At 40.0% G+C, this 19401-nt stretch overlaps 1 protein-coding gene across 6 annotated transcripts in view; it reads left to right on the plus strand.

Moving 5' to 3' along the window:
- The window catches only part of avpr2ab (arginine vasopressin receptor 2a, duplicate b), a 151626-nt gene that overhangs the window by 76519 nt on the left and 55706 nt on the right, over positions 1 to 19401 (plus strand). For 5 of the 6 annotated variants that reach the window (XM_039774041.1, XM_039774039.1, XM_039774043.1 and 2 more), the window contains one exon: positions 1656 to 1827. The gene's annotated coding sequence lies outside the window, so the exon portion shown is untranslated. Of the gene's footprint in view, positions 1 to 1655; positions 1828 to 18272; positions 18327 to 19401 lie in introns of all 6 variants that reach the window. The other variant, XM_039774045.1, reaches the window with a different exon arrangement.

Here is a 19401-nt window from a genome sequence, read left to right on the forward strand (position 1 = left end):
CTCCTCTATTGACTGAGCTTCATTGCCTACCAAACAGGTTCAAATTCCAGATCAAAAAAATAAATATAAAAAACAGCACAGATCCTATAGTTGTCCTGCATTCACCTACTTTGAAATGAACCTCAATTTCAGGCCACGTGACATCATTTTCTATAAATAAAAGCCTTACAGCAAGGAGAGAGAATGTGCAGCAGATGTATCGGTTCCACACTGATACTGACTCTTTCATTATTGAAAGCAAATGCACAAGGAGAAACTTATTTGTCTTTTTACATACCCAGAAATCTTCATTTTATTCAACTTGCTTTTTTTAACCTTGTAGCAAGCAAGGTTTTAAAGGAAGTTGGACCGTTTTCTTGGTTCCCACATGGTTCATCCAGCCATTTACAAGTCAGTTAACCTAACCTGTAGGTCACTAGGTTATACAGGGTCACCAGAGTACCCAGAGGATGCTGGGAGAATGAGCAAACTTGATATGATAGTGGCCAGTCTGGGACTTGAACCCAAAGATTTGAAGCTATAAAGCAAAAGTGCTAAACAAAACGACATAGCGAAGCCCTGCTTTTCTTAATGTTACTTATATCAGCACAATTTCATTGTTTTGCAAAAATACTTGTATTAGAAAGCATTTTAGATGGATTCATGGGTTTGTGTCCCGGGTCCTCCCTGTGTGGAGTGCTTTGAGTATTGAGAAAAAGCTTGATATAAATGTAAACAATTATTATTATTATTATTATTATTATTATTATTATTATTATTATCTCTCTATTATAAAAAAAAAATCTTGGGGAGGCAGACTAGGGAGACGAGACATGATCTTCTCAGAAGACAATTTGAAGTCCCGCGAGAGACACTTTAATCAGCTTCCAGCTCTTATAACAATGACAAGTGACAAGCAAAACACGCAGCTCGCAGCAGATGATCTGACAACTTCTCCTTACGTGCGTTCAGCTATCCTAACCCCCCCTCTTCACAACGCGAGCAGCAGAGACACGAAGTGGCAAAAAGGACAGCGGCTGTACAGGCTTTAAAATGATCGATGGGTAGCACAACAGCAGCTGCCCCCCCTTCACAATGCAAGCAGTGTTATACGTCCTGTGAGTAAGAGATTTAACCACGCCTGGGGCCGGAAAGAAAGGACAAGTATTGTTTTTACAAAGTCATGTGAGACAAGGCAGTGAGCCATCATTTAAAACAAGTCCATGGACATCTAAACTAGCAGTTCTTGGATTGCTTTTGGCAGACATGAATCATGTGCTCCCAGCTCTTAAAACAATGACATGCGACAAGCAGAACAGGCAGCTCGCCAGCAGCAGAAAGACAACAGATGATCCGACAGCATCTCCTTAGTGTGTGTTCAGCCACCACCCCTTCACAACATGAGCAGTTATACGTCCTGCAAGAAAGAGATGTAACCACTCCTGGACAAGTATTGTTTTTACAAAAGTTTTTAAAGTAAAAGTGAAAATAATGCATATGTAACAATTCCAATGAAAATAACAATCTCTTTAAATTGTATAGCGAGTGAAGTGAGCAGGGGGTGGAGCCCCTAGTTATTATTATTATTATTATTATTATTATTCAGAAAAGTAATTCCTGGACTAGTTTGGAAAAATACATGAGATTCTTTTGGCTAAATATCTTCTTTTTTTCAGGCACCAGCTTACTGTGTACAGATTTTGTTGGACCTTCAATTCCTCTTGAGAACTCAATATAAGTGAGAACAAAGAATTTGTGCCAATACCAGGAGATGTGAGTAGCTACTGGCACTGATGAAATGAGGATTCGACGAACTGGACAACACAGGACACAGACAACAGGCTGAAGGTCAGTAAATCAAAAGTAATAATAGTAATAATATCAGGGAAATGCAAAAAGGACAAAAGGCAAATTGAGACCAATAATGTAGTTACAGCTAGGTAAAAAATAAAATACTGTAGAAGGCTGAAACACAAAAATTTAAATTATTACAGAGAACTAACTAAATCGGACTTGTAGTTATATGTCTGTAGAAATGGAAAGCATCTCCTAATGAATGAGGCTATAATGGGTTTTAGAAGACAGTAGACTAATAATTATAATAATTCTTTTCTTTGTATTTATATAGAACTTTTCTCACTACTCAAAGCGCCTAGCAATTGCACGTTAAGGGTCTAATAGTGCAGAGTCCCTATTGGCATTTACGCGATTGCCAGTGCAGATCCCTAGCCTCAGAGCCACCACTCCACTTCTAACTGCATAAATGCAAGCCAGAAACTAAGAACAACTTCAATGGCAGAAAAGTGCAGAGTTCCATGAACCACTATGAATAGTAATTGTGAAAACCATATTTCAAATATGTGTGCTTGGAGTTTAAGGTAACTTTAGTGGACAAGACGGCAAATATGAGGCTTGAAGGCTTCCAGCACAAAAGTACAGGCCTGATACTTGACTTGAGTTTATCTCGAGGACTTCAGACTTACTTGGGACTTTCCTCTTATTGCTTGAGACTTGCTTGTTACTTGGGGTTTATGACTTGAGACTTGCTTGTGCTTGCAAAATTGGGACTTAGTCCCCACCTTTGCGAGGCAGTGTAGCGTGTAAAAATAACGGTGAACCAAAGATGGCAAGATTGAAAAATCAACTGAGTAGAGCTTAAGGTTAAGGGGAGCAAGAAGACCTCTTACAAACACAAGGAAAGGTAAATAAACGATATATGTGACCTAATTTGAGGACCTTTCACATCCCTAAGAATTATTGCTCAAGAGGACTGAAGGAGGCTGAAGCCCTTGTTTATAAGTACCACGTGAACCCAATGCAAAGAGTATGCACGGTAATCAACCAAAACATATTTAAACTTCTTGTGGCCTGAGACCATTTCGAGTCTCCTAGTCAGTAAGTAACAGCGTTTTGTCAATGTCGCATAACTAACAATGTCACAGCAGAGGATGTGAGACTCTGCTGATGGAAGAAGAGTTGTGATGTCTGCTATTACCGTCTTTAAGAGGAAGAAAAGGAGAAGGTGGAGAATCAGACCCATTGACCAAAAGCAGTGAATAAAAGGTGGGTATAATGTTCTCATGAGTGGGGGACGTACATGAAGAGCAAATGTATTTCAAATGTTTTTGCAAGTCTTCCTTGCGTTTGATGACCTGAAGCGCTTTGTACATCATTCTGGCACCAATGTACCCAGCCAATCCTTGAAATGTATCCATTTTGGATACATGGCACCACATCCACATTATTGCTAAACTAGAAAAATGTTCATGTGCAGTGCAGGGACGTGTCTCCAAATCTGATGTCATATTCGCAACTTCCATTTGCCCATTAGTGTCTTAACTGTGGGACTTTGATGTCTCCTGTAACAGGCACAAACATAGCTTTTTTGAAATTTACTTTCTGCATGAAACCTTTTATGTCAATGATTCTGCATTTCATTATCCTTTCCTGATCAGTCTTGACTTTTTTGTTTCTTGACATTTTCCCCCTCACAACAAATACAGAAAGTAACTCTTCCATCACTGAACCCACTCATTCATATTGTGTCTATTTAGAGAAATCAATCAGTAAAGTTTTCAGATATTGTAATGAGAAGAATTCCTCAACTTTCTCAGTAGGACTTGCTATTTACTGGAGATATGAAGGTGACGCATATTGCATGCTTTGCTCAGGCAGCTTTACCTGGACGAGGGCAGAACAAATGAAAATAGAACACCAGAGGAACATTTTATATAATAGTGTATTTTACATTCTAAGAAATATGGTTTAACACATTTGAGGTATCCATAGGTCTGAATTTGTGCAAATGACCATTGCAGATACTGAGAGTGAAAATGTGTTCATCTGTTAATCAGAGAGTGGTGCTAGTGCATCTAATAACATGAAACCAGTAAGAATGGTGTCTAATCACTCAATTTAACTTAACAAGAATTCTAGCAGCAGAAATGCACACATCTCATCTTAGATTGAGTAGAAACATAGCTTATAGTTTTCACAGGCAATTTAAGTTCTCAAGCTTACTGTAAGTGGCTGTAAACAAAAAAAAAACAAAAAAAAAAACTGGATTATTTAATGACATCAAGCGCCACCCACCTTCAGAGATGCATACACACCTCCATAAGCAAACATACATCCTCCTGTACCAGTGCATAGACATTCTTTAGGTATAACAGAGTTTGGCTTCCCTGATTCTGTGGCTGTCATTGTTTCCAACTGTTTAACCTGCAGGGAAATAAAATCTGAATATTGTCTGAAAGATTGTCTCACACTGACTTTTGCCCAGCAGAGACTGACAAGCCACATCATTTTTATCAGGATAAAACGGCAAATAAAACTGCAACACCATGGCTTTTAATGTGAACAGCAGACAACAAGCTGTAGTATGTCAGTTTCACTAACCCAAACACACAATCTGTACATCTCATATTTTAAATCTACAGGCATAAATACTGGTAACACCTAAGAAAGTAAAATCCAACCTGCTTTACTTAAGTTTCAGCACAGAACAGGCTGCAGATGACACACAAATACAACGTTTGCAGCAGGTAACCAGGTTTTTTCCTTTCACAATCAGCAAAGAAATTAGATTAGATTAGATTAGATTAGATTAGATTAGATTAGAGTAGAGGGCTTTGCTGCTCGCTTCGCTTACCAGCCCAAACACGCGTTACAAGCCAGCTACTTCTCATCTCTGCCTCTCGTGTTGTTAAGAGGGGGGCTGAACACACCTCAAGGAGACGTAGTCGCTCCTCTGAAGCCCCCTCTTAAACGCTGATTCAATGGGAAACAAATACAGTTTTTTTTTACCTCCTCTTTACTAGATCAGCTGCTGGCTTGCTGCTGCTGCCGTGCCTCGTGATCTGCATCTCGTGCGGCGCTTCGAAGATTTAAAAGCCTGTACAGCAGCTGTCCTTCTGTCTCAATGCCTTGTCTCTTGTCTCCCCCAGACATCCTCTGCTCCTGTTGGGGGTCTCGCTCCTGAGGCGCACCCCTATGAAGAGGAAGATTTTCTATTCTTTTAATTGAGAGACGGAACTGTCCCATCCAACTACACACGGAGCTTGATTCACTCATGAAAGAGACTTATGTTTGTTTGAAGTGTTTGAATAATGTTTCTGTCTCTAAAATCTCCTGTGTATCTGTGCAACTCTGTGACCCAAGCATGACAGTGTATGTGGATTTCACTTTCACCAAACAGCAAATCTTTTAATTCTTGTGGGTATGCCTCTTCATTGGGAAGAAACACTACTTTTCCCTGATGGCAATATGAATTAGATGATCTACAAGTCTTCGACTTAAAGTTTAAATTCGAACAATACAGTTGTGCTTGAAAGTTTGTGAACCATTTACAATTTTCTATATTTCTGCATAAATATCACCTAAAAGATTTTCACTCAAGTCCTAAAAGTAGATAAAGAGAAACCAGTTAAACAAATGAGACAAACATATTATACTTGGTAATTTATTTATTAAGGAAAATGATTGTACATATTTGTGAGTGGCAAAAGTATGTGAACCTTTGCTTTCAGTATCTGGTGTGACCTCCTTTGCAGCAAAAACTGCAACTAAACATTTCCAGTAACTTTTGATCATTCCTGCACACCGGCTTGGAGGAATTTTAGCCCATTCCTCTGTACATAACAGCTTCAACTCTGGGATGTTGGTGGGTTTTCTCACATTAACTGCTCGCTTCAGGTCCTTCCACAACATTTCGATTGGATTAAGGTTAGGACTTTGACTTGGCCATTCCAAAACATTAACTATATTCTTTTTTAACCATTCTTTGGTAGAATGACTTGTGTGCTTAGGGTCGTTGTCTTGCTACCTGACCCACCTTCTCTCGAGATTCAGTTCATGGCCAGATGTCCTGACATTTTCCTTTAGAATTCTCTGATATAATTCAGAATTCATTGTTCCATCAATGAAGGCAAGCCATCCTGGCCCAGATGCAGTAAAACAGGCCCAAACCATGATACTACCACCACCATGTTTCACAGATAGGATAAGGTTCTTATGCTGGAATGCAGTGTTTTCCTTTGTCCAAACATAACACTTTTCATTTAAACCAAAAAGTTCTATTTTGGTCACATCCGTCCACAAAACATTCTTCCAATAGCCTTCTGGTTTGTCCACGTGATATTTAGCAAACTGCAGACGAGCAGCAATGTTTTTTTGGGGAGCAGTTGCTTTCTCCTTGCAACCCTGCCATGTACACCATTGTTGTTCAGTGTTCTCCTGATGGTGGACTCATGAACATGAACATTAGCCAATGTGAGAGAGGCCTTCAGTTGCTTAGAAGTTACCCTGGGGTCCTTTGTGACCTCGCCAACTATTACACGCCTTGCTCTTGGAGTGATCTTTGTTGGTCGACCACTCCTGGGGAGGGTAGCAATGGTCTTGAATTTCCACCATTTGTACACAATCTGTCTAACTGTGGATTGGTGGAGTCCAAACTCTTTAGAGATGGTTTTGTAACCTTTTCCAACCTGATGAGCATCAACAACTCTTTTTCTGAGGTCCTCAGAAATCTCCTTTTTTTGTGCCATGATACACTTCACAAAGCCAGCATGAACAATGTACTGAATGATGAGTACAATATTATTACAGAACATTAGAATATATATCCTAAGCGATTATTTATTGTTACTGGGGGCTTCAACAAAAAAATTAAGAAATCTACCATAACTATCACCAGCATATCACCTGCCCTCCTGAAGGGATGCTAATACTCTGAATCACTGCTACAACTTGATAAAACATGCTTACCGTCTGCTACTCAGATGGTCTGATCAGCTGTCAATACTCCTCCTGCCAGCTAAGAAGCAGAGACTGAAATGTAAGGGGCCTGCAGTTTAAGTGGTAAGGCACTGAACTAAAGGAGCACAGGAAAAGCAGTAAGACTGCTTTGAATGTATAAACTGGAATATGTTTAGAGACTCCTCATCAGAACTGATAATGTTCACTTTGAAAACATGTCTTCCAGAGGTGCCACTTTGTTTTAAGTATTGGCACCCCCATTGTCTGCAGTTTGTAATGCAGTTGCCAGGTTGTAGAGAGGGAAAATGTGTTGGAGTGTGCAACATGTGACTTAATAACCACAATGGCGTAAAGGTCAGTGTCATACACTCCTTTACTGTCTACTGTGACAGATAGGGGGCAGTATCGCTCCCTTGAACCCCTGTCCAAGACTACAGACACCAAGTAAAAGTCCAAAAGTTGACTTTATTTTCACAGCACAGTGCACAAAGCACCCTCTCCTCCACAATACTCATTCAAATATACAATACTACACAATAATAAACTCTCCACCACTCCCAGATGCGTTGCCCTCCTACCACCCAGCTCAGCTCGCCATCTGGGAGCTGCCACAGTCCTTTTATATTCCCTGACCCGGAAGTGTTCCAATCCCCAGTCTATGTGATCTCCTATCGCTTCCGTATCAGATAACAAGTCCCTTTCTTCACCCCGGAAGCATTCCCCTTTTCCATGTGACTTGGACGTACTTCCGGGGCGTAAGGCAAATAACCATTGTTCCTCCCTGCAGAATCTCCTAGTGGCCCCCAGGGTATCCAGCAGAGCTGTGTATAAAAACTCCAATGTCCAGAATTCCCTGCTGGCATTCGGGGGACCTCCATACTGCAAGGAGGGCTCCACCTGGCGACTTGGGGGTATTGGCCAGGATGAACGGCCGGCCATACACCACACTACGTTTGTGACTAATTCTTAAAACTTACAACCAAGTGTCATTGTTGGTGAAGATCTCTCTGTATGGCAAGCCAAATTAACATTTAGAGATATCTCAAAATGAATTTTAAGATACAGTGGAACCTCGAGATACGAGTTTAATTCGTTCCAGCACTGAGCTTGTATAGCGAATTTCTCGTATCTAGAACAAACTTCCCCATTGAAAATAATGGAAATACAGTTAATCCTTTCCGCACCCCCATAAATATCAACATAAAAATCAATTTTCCTAACAAATAACACTGATAAATATATACAAGTGGAACCTCGGTTTGCAAGTAACTTGGTTTATGAGTGTTTTGCAAGACGAGCTAAATTTTTTAATTAATTTTGACTTGATAAAACGAGCGATGTCTTGCAATACAAGTAGTATGGATACACTTTGTCTGCTGAGCGTCATGTGAGCATAACTGAGCTGATGGTTCTTCTCTCTCTTGCGCATCTCTCTCTCCTTATCTCTCTCGCTCACGCACGCGTCTTTCTCTCTCTCCTTATCTCTCTCGCTCCCGTCTCTCTCTCTCTCCTTATCTCTCTCGCTCGCTCGCTCGCTCGCCTCTCTCTCTCCTTATCTCGCTTGCTTGCTCGCGCCTCTCTCTCTCCTCTTGAGGGCAATCGTATCCTATTCTCCGTCTGCATATCCACGATATTTTTGGATACACTTATACAGCGAACTGCTACAGCGAAACAATGAAATCACAAGCGCACAAACGTGTAAATCCTCACGCTACGGGAGAACAAGGAACACTGAGTGAGCTGACGGGCTGGCATCGTCAGCTTAGGTGAATCCCCGAGTCGAGGTGGATCGGGATACGCGTCACGCATAACCACAGCCTGGCTCGTGGCTTGTTATGCAAGCCAATGCTCGTATTTAGATCCAAATTTTTCGCTCATACTTTCCTCTTATCTTGAATTTCTCGTATACAGAGGTGATCGTATCTAGATGTTCCACTGTATCTGGAAATACATTTTATATATCTCAAATTGAATTACAGATATCTAAAAATGGATCTATTTTAAGATACCTAAAAAGCATTGTATGATATCTCAAATTGATTTCAAAATATTTTGAAATACATTTCAAAATATCTTAAAGTAACTTCTTGTGCATTTCAAGATATCTAAAATACATTTTGAGATATCTCAAAATCACTTCCTGTAAAATTTCCTATTTTTTCTATGAGACTTCCTATCTACACTCACCTAAAGGATTATTAGGAACACCTGTTCAATTTCTCATTAATGCAATTATCTAATCAACCAATCACATGGCAGTTGCTTCAATGCATTTAGGGGTGTGGTCCTGGTCAAGACAATCTCTTGAACTCCAAACTGAATGTCAGAATGGGAAAAAAAAGGTGATTTAAGCAATTTTGAGCGTGGCATGGTTGTTGGTGCCAGACGGGCCGGTCTGAGTATTTCACAATCTGCTCAGTTAAAAGTGTGAAAAGGGAAAAACATCCAGTATGCGGCAGTCCTGTGGGCGAAAATGCCTTGTTGATGCTAGAGGTCAGAGGAGAATGGGCCGACTGATTCAAGCTGATAGAAGAGCAACTTTGACTGAAATAACCACTCGTTACAACTGAGCTATGCAGCAAAGCATTTGTGAAGCCACAACACGCACAACCTTGAGGCGGATGGGCTACAACAGAAGAAGACCCCACCGGGTACCACTCATCTCCACTACAAATAGGAAAAAGAGGCTACAATTTGCACGATCTCACCAAAATTGGACAGTTGAAGACTGGAAAAATGTTGCCTGGTCTGATGAGTCTCGATTTCTGTTGAGACATTCAAATGGTAGAGTCAGAATTTGGCGTAAACAGAATGAGAACATGGATCCATCATGCCTTGTTAACACTGTGCAGGCTCGTGTAATGGTGTGGGGGATGTTTTCTTGGCGCACTTTAAGCCCCTTAGTGCCAATTGGGCATCGTTTAAATGCCACGGGCTACCTGAGCATTTTTCTGACCATGTCCATCCCTTCATGACCACCATGTACCCATCCTCTGATGGCTACTTCCAGCAGGATAATGCACCATGTCACAAAGCTCGAATCATTTCAAATTGGTATCTTGAACATGACAATGAGTTCACTGTACTAAAATGGCCCCCACAGTCACCAGATCTCAACCCAATAGAGCATCTTTGGGATGTGGTGGAACGGGAGCTTCGTGCCCTGGATGTGCATCCCACAAATCTCCATCAACTGCAAGATGCTATCCTATCAATATGGGCCAACATTTCTAAAGAATGCTTTCAGCACCTTGTTGAATCAATGCCACGTAGAATTAAGGCAGTTCTGAAGGCAAAAGGGGGTCAAACACCGTATTAGTATGGTGTTCCTAATAATCCTTTAGGTGAGTGCATTTTAAAATATCTCAAAATGCATTTGAAATATCTTGAAATGCACAGGAAGTTATTTTAAGATATCTGAAAATGAATTTGAGATATCTTAAAATGAGTGAGAAGTTATTTTAGGATATCTTGAAATATAATTAAGATATCTTAAAAAGCATTTTAGATAACCCTAAAATTCACTGTTGTTTATGTCTAAATACATTTTTAGATATGTAAAATTCATTTCATGATATCTTAAAATGGGTCTCAGCTCCATTTCAGATATCTTACAAAATATTTCTAGATATCTCAAGTTGTATTTCAAAATATCTAAAATACATTTTAAAGATATCTTTAAAAAGGCACTTAATTATTTCAAGATATCTCAAAAGCATTTTCAGATATCTACAATACTATTTAAGATATCTGAAATACATTTCCAGTTATCTCAAAACAGCTTCCTGTCCATTTTCAGATATCTCAAATACATTTTAAGATATCTTATAATAATCATTACATCCCATTGAAAGAATATGCATTTTTACAGGAAATGATTTTAAGATATCTTGAAATGCATTTGAGATACCTTAAAATGCATGATAGGTCAATTTAAGATATCTGAAAATTCATTTGAAGATATCTTGACATGCAGGTAAGGTTATTTTGAGATATTTGAAAATGTATTGAGATGTCTTAAAATCCATTTGAGATATCTCAAAATGTATTGCAGATATCTTAAAAAGTAAATTACATTTTAAGATATCTGAAGTTCATTTTGAGATATCTCTAAATGTTAATTCAGCTTGCCATACTCTCAGGCTACAAATTGTTTGCTGTTTTTTGACTTTGATTTTTGCTTAACACATTGGCTTAGGCTAGGTTTCTAGTTTTTAGAGTTTTTGACATTCCTTCTACATTTCTTGATTTACTATTTTTTCTCAAACCCTGGCCATTATTTATTTGAATCATGTCCCAATTTATACTTAGACTTGTTATTACTATTGCATTGCATGTCCTGATTCCATCCTTCTAAAAACGTCTGCCACCCTGTGCAGTCATTACAACAAGAAAGTCAAGTCATATTAAGTCAATTTTAATTGTAGAACACATTTAAAAACAACAGAAGTCAGCCAAAGTGCTATTCAGCTTTCATAAATACACCAATACATATATACAGTAAATAAATACACCGAAAATAAATGCACACATACGTTTAAAAACCTAAGGCAAAAATATAGGCTTTCAGGCAGAATTTAAAAGTGACCAAAGGTGGCAGTCATCTAATATAAAATTGTAGACTATTCCAAAGCTTAGGAGCAGCTACTTCAAAACCACAGTCCCCTCTAAGCTTAAGTCTGGAACTCAGCACGACCAATAACTATAGGACCTCATGATCAGGAAGGAGAGTCAGGGTGCAAGAGGTCAGTAAGATAAAAGGGGGCTAACCCATTCAGGGACCTAAAAACAGCCAGTACAATTTTAAACTCAACCCTGTAGCGAACATGAAGCCAGTGAAGGGAAACTAAGACTGGTGTGAGGTGATTCTGTTTTTGTGTGCCTGTTAGAAGCCGGGCAGCAGCATTCTAGAGGAGCTGAACAGGAGCAAGGCATGACTAATTAACTCCAAAGTATAATGAGTTACAAAGTCAAGTCAAGTCGAGAAGAGATAAATGAAGGAATTAGTGTTTCAAAATTGTGTACAGAAAGAAAGAGCTTGACCATAGCCAATACCTTGAGCTGATAGAAACAGGCTTTAACAATGAGTTAATTTGTTTATCAAGCAAACCAACTCAGAAAAGCAATCAAAGGGGCTAGTCATCAGTGCGGGAGTAAACTAGAGATGGAATTTAACAGCTTTGACAATTTGCGCAGACTTTAACAGGCATTAATAATAATAATTATAATGCATTATATTTATATAGCACCATTCCCATGCTCAAGGCGCTTCACAGTAGGGTATATGTAACACTGGGTACAAACATTTTCTGCATATAACACTTGAACGGATTAGTCACTTTATATTAGATTTTTTTTACCAAGTGTCAGGTGGTAAAAGGTGCTAAAGGACAATCAAGCAACAGAAATAAAAGTTCCAAAAAGGGTCAAATTTAAGGTGGGAGCACAGAGATGACAAGAAATCCTTTCCTGTGCAACAAAATTCTGCTTGTGTATTAGATGCTGCAATAAAATTAAAAGCATTAAAGTGTGCTGTGAAGTGGACTGTTACCACTATTTGGGTTGGTCTTGCAGGATGGACTCAAATGACCATAAAACTGGATGAGCCAAAGTTGATGGATGGATAGATAGATGGATGGACAAGGGCAGTAAATTATAAGAAGTATACTGGCACTGAGAAAGCTTCTGTCCTTCATTCAAATACTAAATGGAAGCAAAGCCTATAATGAAAATGCAAACGTTTGGTAGAGAGCCACATAACATCTGTACATTTTAAATCAAATTTATGAGTTGTGTACAATGTGCCTTAGACATACCAGGAATCAGAGTGGCTTGGTGACTCTGGTAAAAGCCAAGAAGTAACAATTTAAGTGGGGTGCAAATGCCCATCATCCATCAGCACTTCTGTTTTAAATGTGCTCTGCAGATGAAAGTGACATGACTTGACTTGAACAGACATCAGCATGCTTAGAGAGCCAGGAACTATCAGAAAGAAGATGTAGGATGTTAGCAGCAAAGCTGAGAGACAGAGAAAGAGAGCCTGGTACAGTGTAATATGGTACACTCTTATTTGCCGTACAAGTCATAGGACCACTTATTCACTTGACAGCAGGGAATTTCCATTTAGCTCAACTGGATGTGTTGCTGCATCTCACACAGAGGCCCTGGGTTTGTGGCTAGCCTCTCCATGTGTGGACATGAAACAGAGAAAGGGCAGGACACTGAGTGAACCCTCGCTGGTGACAAAGAGTCTATGCCTGTAAAAGAGAGGGAAACTGGAAATGATAAGGTTAAAGTGTTGCATAGTGTTTGAAGCAGATAGGCATAGATAAATATAGGATATACAAAGCATTAAGTGCATTAATAGACAATAAACCAGAGTAAAATACTAAATTCAATACTAAAAGGAAAGCCTGAACAAATAACATAATTTGTGATATAACACACGCACAAATTATCCTGTCCATCTGGACAGACAAGTAAATTAAAAGAAGGGGCAGAGAGTTAGTTTAAGGTAAAAACCTTCCTGAGCAGATGAGTTTTAAGTTGTTTTTAAAAGAATGAATGGAGTCGGCTGATCTAATTAAATTTGGGAGGTCATTCCAACGTCTGGGTGCTATACAGCTGAAGTCCTTGTCACCCAGAGAGTTTAGATTAGTGTGGGACACAACGAGATTGCCTGAATCAAAGGACCTTAGTGGGTGAACAGGAGCATGATGATGGTGAAGGTCACTGATGTTGTCCGGTGAAAGGCAATTTAAAGCTTTGTAGGTTATTAACAGAATTTTATATTCAATCCTGTAATACACAGGAAGCCAGTGAAGTTGGAGCAGGTTGGGTGTTATGCGGTCGCTGTTGCTTGTCCGTGTAAGAACTCTTGCTGCTTGCTATGATAAGAAATTAGAGGGGCACCTGCCAGTAGGGAGTTACAATAATCGATGCAGGATGTGATAAAAGCATGGACAAGCTTCTCAGTATTGGAAAAGGAGAGGAATGAGCAAATACGGGATATGTTACAGAGGTGGAAGTAAGAAAAATTTTAAAGCAATGAATGTGGATAGAATAAGAGGGGGAAGAATCAAAAATCAAAAATTGTTGGCAGAAGAAGAATGTCTGAACAACACCATCACCAAGATTAATTGAGAAGGAGCTCATGTTCTTAAATTGAGCTTCACTGCCATTCAGCATGACTTCGGTGTGATATGCCTGGTGAGTTCAGTAGCCGGAAGGTGCACTGTGGAAGCTGAACATTGACTTCGGAATCTAGAAGACAGACCACACTTTCATCTACATTGGAGGAGACATTGTTGATAGTGTGGGTGCCTTTAAATGTCTTTGAGTGACTATTACTAATGAACTAAAGTAGGCACAACACATTTGAAATTTCCATTATATCGAAATATTTTTATGGACCTGTGAATTTAGTTTCAGTGGGATTCCACCTATTTATATATATATATATATATATGACCTGTAGGGGGCATCAATGAGCTCAGTGCATGCTATTTTCTGTATTGCAATATTGTCTGCTTTTCTAAGGAGACTTGCAAGCACAAATACTTTTTACTTTGTATGTATCAAAATAGACGCAATGTGACTTGACTTAGAAACATCAGAACCACACATATACCATACAATAGACATCTCACTTGGCTACCTGTTGATTATATTGGTTAGCATATTGCACATGTGCTAATATTGTTTATTTGTGCATTCAGAGTCAAAAAAAGACAAAATATGTGAAATGAAACATGTTTTAGTCTTCTCAGCCGTGAATACTTAAAATGTTTACAGCATATGCCACCTGCTAACTCCATAGAGTGCTCAAAACAAAGACCAGCTGTTTCATTTTATGGAGTATATAAAAACAGCATCTGATGCAGTGTCGGTCCAGAAGGATTGCATCCAGCTTGGCCACACTTTGACTAAAAGGGGTAAAGAGAATCATTTCAACAAGCACAGATGGGCTAGGGCCCAGCATCCATCCATCCAAATGTTCTGAGCAGTTAAGTATTCTGTTACATTTGATTTAGGTGGATTGTGCCTGTCACTGACAGTAGAAATCACCCCCATTGCTTCTGATACTAAAATCCTTTTCGAAAGCTGAACATACTGTATGATAACAGCAGGGAATGTGTTAGTTGGCTCCTCTGTCAGTTTTAAGTTTCTTTCATTAAAGTACATAACCGTATGTCACCTCTGAGTTTTTGACAAGAGTGATCCCACGTGACTTAAGCTGTAATTGTTGCACACTTTTTCTCACATTTGGTTAGAGCATGTGGAGCAGCTTCACTGGAGATCTTGAAATGTGGGAGTACTTACATGTATGTGGTTATAGATTTTGATACAATATCTTGTCTAAAGGGGTAAATTTTCCATCCAACATGGCTTCAAGAAATAGTGTGTTATGCTGCCTGTGCTAACTACAGTAAAAGATGACAAGCAGGTTAATAAGGGACAGTATCATCAGGGGCCTCATGCATAAACGGTGCGTACGCACAGAAATGTAGCGTAAGAACTTTTCCACGTTCAAATCGTGATGTATAAAACCTACACTTGGCATAAAGCCACGCACTTTTCCACGGTACCTCATACCATGTCGTATGAAAGTTCTCCGCTCAGTTTTGCAGACTGGCGGCACCCAGCATTAAAGCAGTGCTACTGTTACTGTGTGGTTTATCTTTATTTCTTAGAGCCACATTCCTGCCGTGGCTTTATAAATACACTGAAACTAACTGCATATTGTTTATTAGTGTAATGCATCTGATTGTAATTAACCTGTAACAATATAATGGTCCAGGGAATAGCCATAGTATTCCAAATACCATAACTGCTTTAGCGTTGTTACTCTCACTGCACCTTCTTCTTCTTCTTTCTGCTGCTCCTGTTAGGGATTGCCACAGCAGATCATCTTTTTCCATATTACTCTCACTGCACCACTCAGAGTATTTATATCACTGTATCTGAGTGAGGAATCACAGCAGCAGCTGATCGGAAAGAGAAATATCAGTATACAGCATCAAGCCCACCCTGCCTCAGCCACGGCAAAATGTTTCAAAGCCTTTCCTGTGAAAGGAAGGTGCATTATAGAGTAGCTTATGAGATGTACAAAAAGACAGAAAGCAGCAGATGTAATATTGAGTCCTTATATAATACCAGCTGAGGTAGGGTACTTGGTAGATAGTGACTCTTGTTATGGTCCAGGGGCAAGGGGGGAAAGTAGTGGACAGCGTTCAGGATCCTGACAGCTTGGTGGATGAAGCTGTAGACAGTCTTCTGGAGTGGGCCTGGAGGCTCCGATACCTTTTCCATGAGGGGAGGAGGCTAAAAAGGGAGTGAAAGGGGTGGGAGGAGTCACTGGCAATGCTGATGGCTCTATGGGTGAGATGTGTGTGGAAAATGTCCTTGAGGGAGGGCAGTGGGGAACCAATGATCTTACTGGTTGAATCCACTATGTCAGGGGTGTCCACACTTTTTTGGCTTGCGAGCTACTTTTAAAATGACCAGGTCGAAATGATCTACCTACATTAAAAATTATATATATTATATGTTATATAAATATATACACATATATATACTGAGTATACTTTATACATAAAATATATGTTGTCATGCCTTGCATAACTAAATAACCTTTATGGCACAATAACAATTCAATACATTTATGGTCGCTACAGTATTTGGATATAATAATCGTCATGTGGGAAAAGGCTGACTCGCATAAATAAGTAGAGCCGAATAATGCAGGCAAGGAGCTTTTGAATTCAGCCGAGTAAAAAATGACGGCTGTCCAATTAACTGCGATTTTAGTTCCCTCTCCTTTCTCTTTCTCAGATCGCATTTTGGAAGGACGTCAGTTTTGTAGTTTTTATGAACAGTTTGAAAGTGCCTTTCCACATTTTCCTTCTTTGGAAAAGCAATGATAGCTTGGCAGATCAGACAAACACACTTCGATTGTGACATTGTGAGAAAAAAATCCTCTTCCAATTCCACATCCAGCCCATACTCTCCCCAAACATTTTTGTTTAAATCCCTTCTTTAGTCAATATAAATTGGAAGGCTAACTAGATCACAGCCGGAGTTTTGCAGTAGCTTGCACGTTTGATCGTGCATGTGGGATAACCAGTGTCTTAGAAGTAAGGAGATCTCAGACTGGCCGCCCTGTATGTCAATCAAATGTCAAATGCCATAGAAAGGATATATGATAGAGTAACATTTAAAAAAAAAAATTTTTAATGCAACGGGATCTACCTGCAATACCTTTGATCTACCGGTCGATCGTGATTGACACATTGGGCACCCCTGCACTATGTGTTGCAGGGACTTCCTACAGGAGGCAGTGCAGCTTCCATACCCCACAGAGATGCAGTTAGTGAGGATGCTCTCGATTGTAGAAAGAGCACATGATGGAGGGTGGAACTTGTGCTCTCCTCAGCTTGTGTAAAAAGCAGAGGCGGGTTTGAGCTTTCTTGGCCAGTGATGTGGTGTTATTTGACCAGAAGAGGTCCTCTGAGATGTACGTCCCCAGGAATTTGGTGCTACACACCCTTTCCACAGCTACACCATTGATGGTCAGTGGGGGGTGCTGTGAAAGACCTCTCCTGAAATTAGATGCTGCAATAAAATTAAAAGCATTAAAGTGTGCTGTGCAGTGGACTGTTACCACTATTTGGGTTAGTCTTGCAGGATGGACTCAAATGACCATAATCCTGGACCAGCCAAAGCTGGTTCAGATAACAGATGGATGCATGCATTGATGGATGGATAGATAGAAGGACAAGGGCAGTAAATTATAAGAAGTATACTGACACTGGGAAAGCTTCTGTCCTTCATTTAAATACAAAATGGAAGCAAAGCCTATAATGAAAATGCAAACGTTTGGCAGAGAGCCACATAACATCTGTACATTTTAATTCAAATTTATGAGTTGTGTACAATGTGCCTTAGACATACCAGGAATCAGAGTGGCTTGGTGACTCTGGTAAAAGCCAAGAAGTAACCATTTAAGTGGGGTGCAAATACCCATCATCCATCAGCACTTCTGTTGTTTTAAATGTGCTCTGCAGATGAAATTGACGTGACTTGACTTGAGCAGGAGGCAGCATGCATGGAGAGTCAGGAACTATCAGAAAGAAGATGTAGGATGTTAGCAGCAAAGCTGAGAGACAGAGAGAGAGAGAGAGCCTGGTACAGTGTAATATGGTACACTCTTATTTGCCGTACAAGTCATAGGACCACTTATTCACTTGACAGCAGGGAATTTCCATTTAGCTCAATTAGCTCAACAAGATGTGTTGCTGCATCTCACACAGAGGCCCTGGGTTTGTGGCTAGCCTCTCCATGTGTGGACATGAAACAGAGAAAGGGCAGGACACTGAGTGAACCCTCGCTGGTGACAAAGAGTCTATACCTGTAAAAGAGAGGGAAATTGGAAATCATACGATAAAAGTGTTGCATAGTGTTTGAAGTAGATAGTCACAGTTTGGTCTTCCTCATTTTGTGAAGCCCCTCCTAAAACTGTTCTATTTTTGTTTTAGATCTTTGGCTGTGTCATGGCAGTTTCTTTAGGTCATCTTTGACATCTTGACCAGGTAAAGTTTTGCTTGTGGATGTCGTTGCTTACATTTGGATATTATAGTTTGTGATGGACACCAGGGCATCAGCCTGCCCAAACCCCAACACGATCACAAAAGCAAAGTCCTTTATCAACATTAATGAAGGTTTTATTTTAAATACCTCGAAAAAAGTATTTACACAAAGCACAAAACATTTATCTTTCTCTCTCCACAATATACTCTCTCTCACCACCACACTGCCCTCCTCCAGTCAAGTGTTGCCTCTCTACCACCCAGCTCTGACTCGCCTGAATAAGGGATTGTGGTTTCTTTTATTACAGACCCAGGAGTACTTCTGGTGCCAGGGCGATTGCCCAATGGAAGTACTTCCAGGTCACATGGAAGTCTATTATTCGAGTAGGGAGCTTGTTTCCCTTCAACGCCCTCCTGTGGCACAGGGCTGCCCTGCCACACTACATTTCACGGCATGCCCTGCTGGTCTCTCACTGGGTGTGGATATCCGGGACTGCTGCCATCTAGCGTGCTGGGGGAATAACAGTTCTCTAGTGATATCTCTACTTCTATAGGAGCTGTCCATCCATCTCTTCCTTCTGGGTCTGCTTCCTTTCCTGGCCAGGATGTCCATTCAGCCCGTGTGGCATCTACAAGTTACTTAATTAATTTATAAAAATATAAATTCTTTGCAATGCTACGGCTCTTAATACTACACCTTTACCTATGGTGCATTGTGGGATGTGTTAACTTTGACTTCAATTAATTTATAGTAGTAAAGGAAGAAAACTTTAAAGGAAATTGCAACAGAAGAGAATTCACAGTGAACAATTAATTTTGCTAAACTGTTCACCCACAATGTTTCAAGGCAAAATGTAAATGAACAACTCATTGGTTAGCCATGTTATTGTACCAACCAGCCATGGAGTTTTGGGTCTTTGTATCAGACTAGACACTGTCTGTGGGGAGTGAGCTTGTTCTTCCCCATGTCTGGTAGAGATTTTCCATAAAATTATATAGATGTTAGGTTAATTGGTGACCGAGTTGGCCTGGAATGTGCGAATGTACTCTGTGGCGGATATCTCGAGGTGTACAGGAT

This window comes from Polypterus senegalus, chromosome 13 (genome assembly GCF_016835505.1).
Source record: "Polypterus senegalus isolate Bchr_013 chromosome 13, ASM1683550v1, whole genome shotgun sequence".
In the NCBI taxonomy this organism is placed as follows: Eukaryota; Metazoa; Chordata; class Cladistia; order Polypteriformes; family Polypteridae; genus Polypterus; species Polypterus senegalus.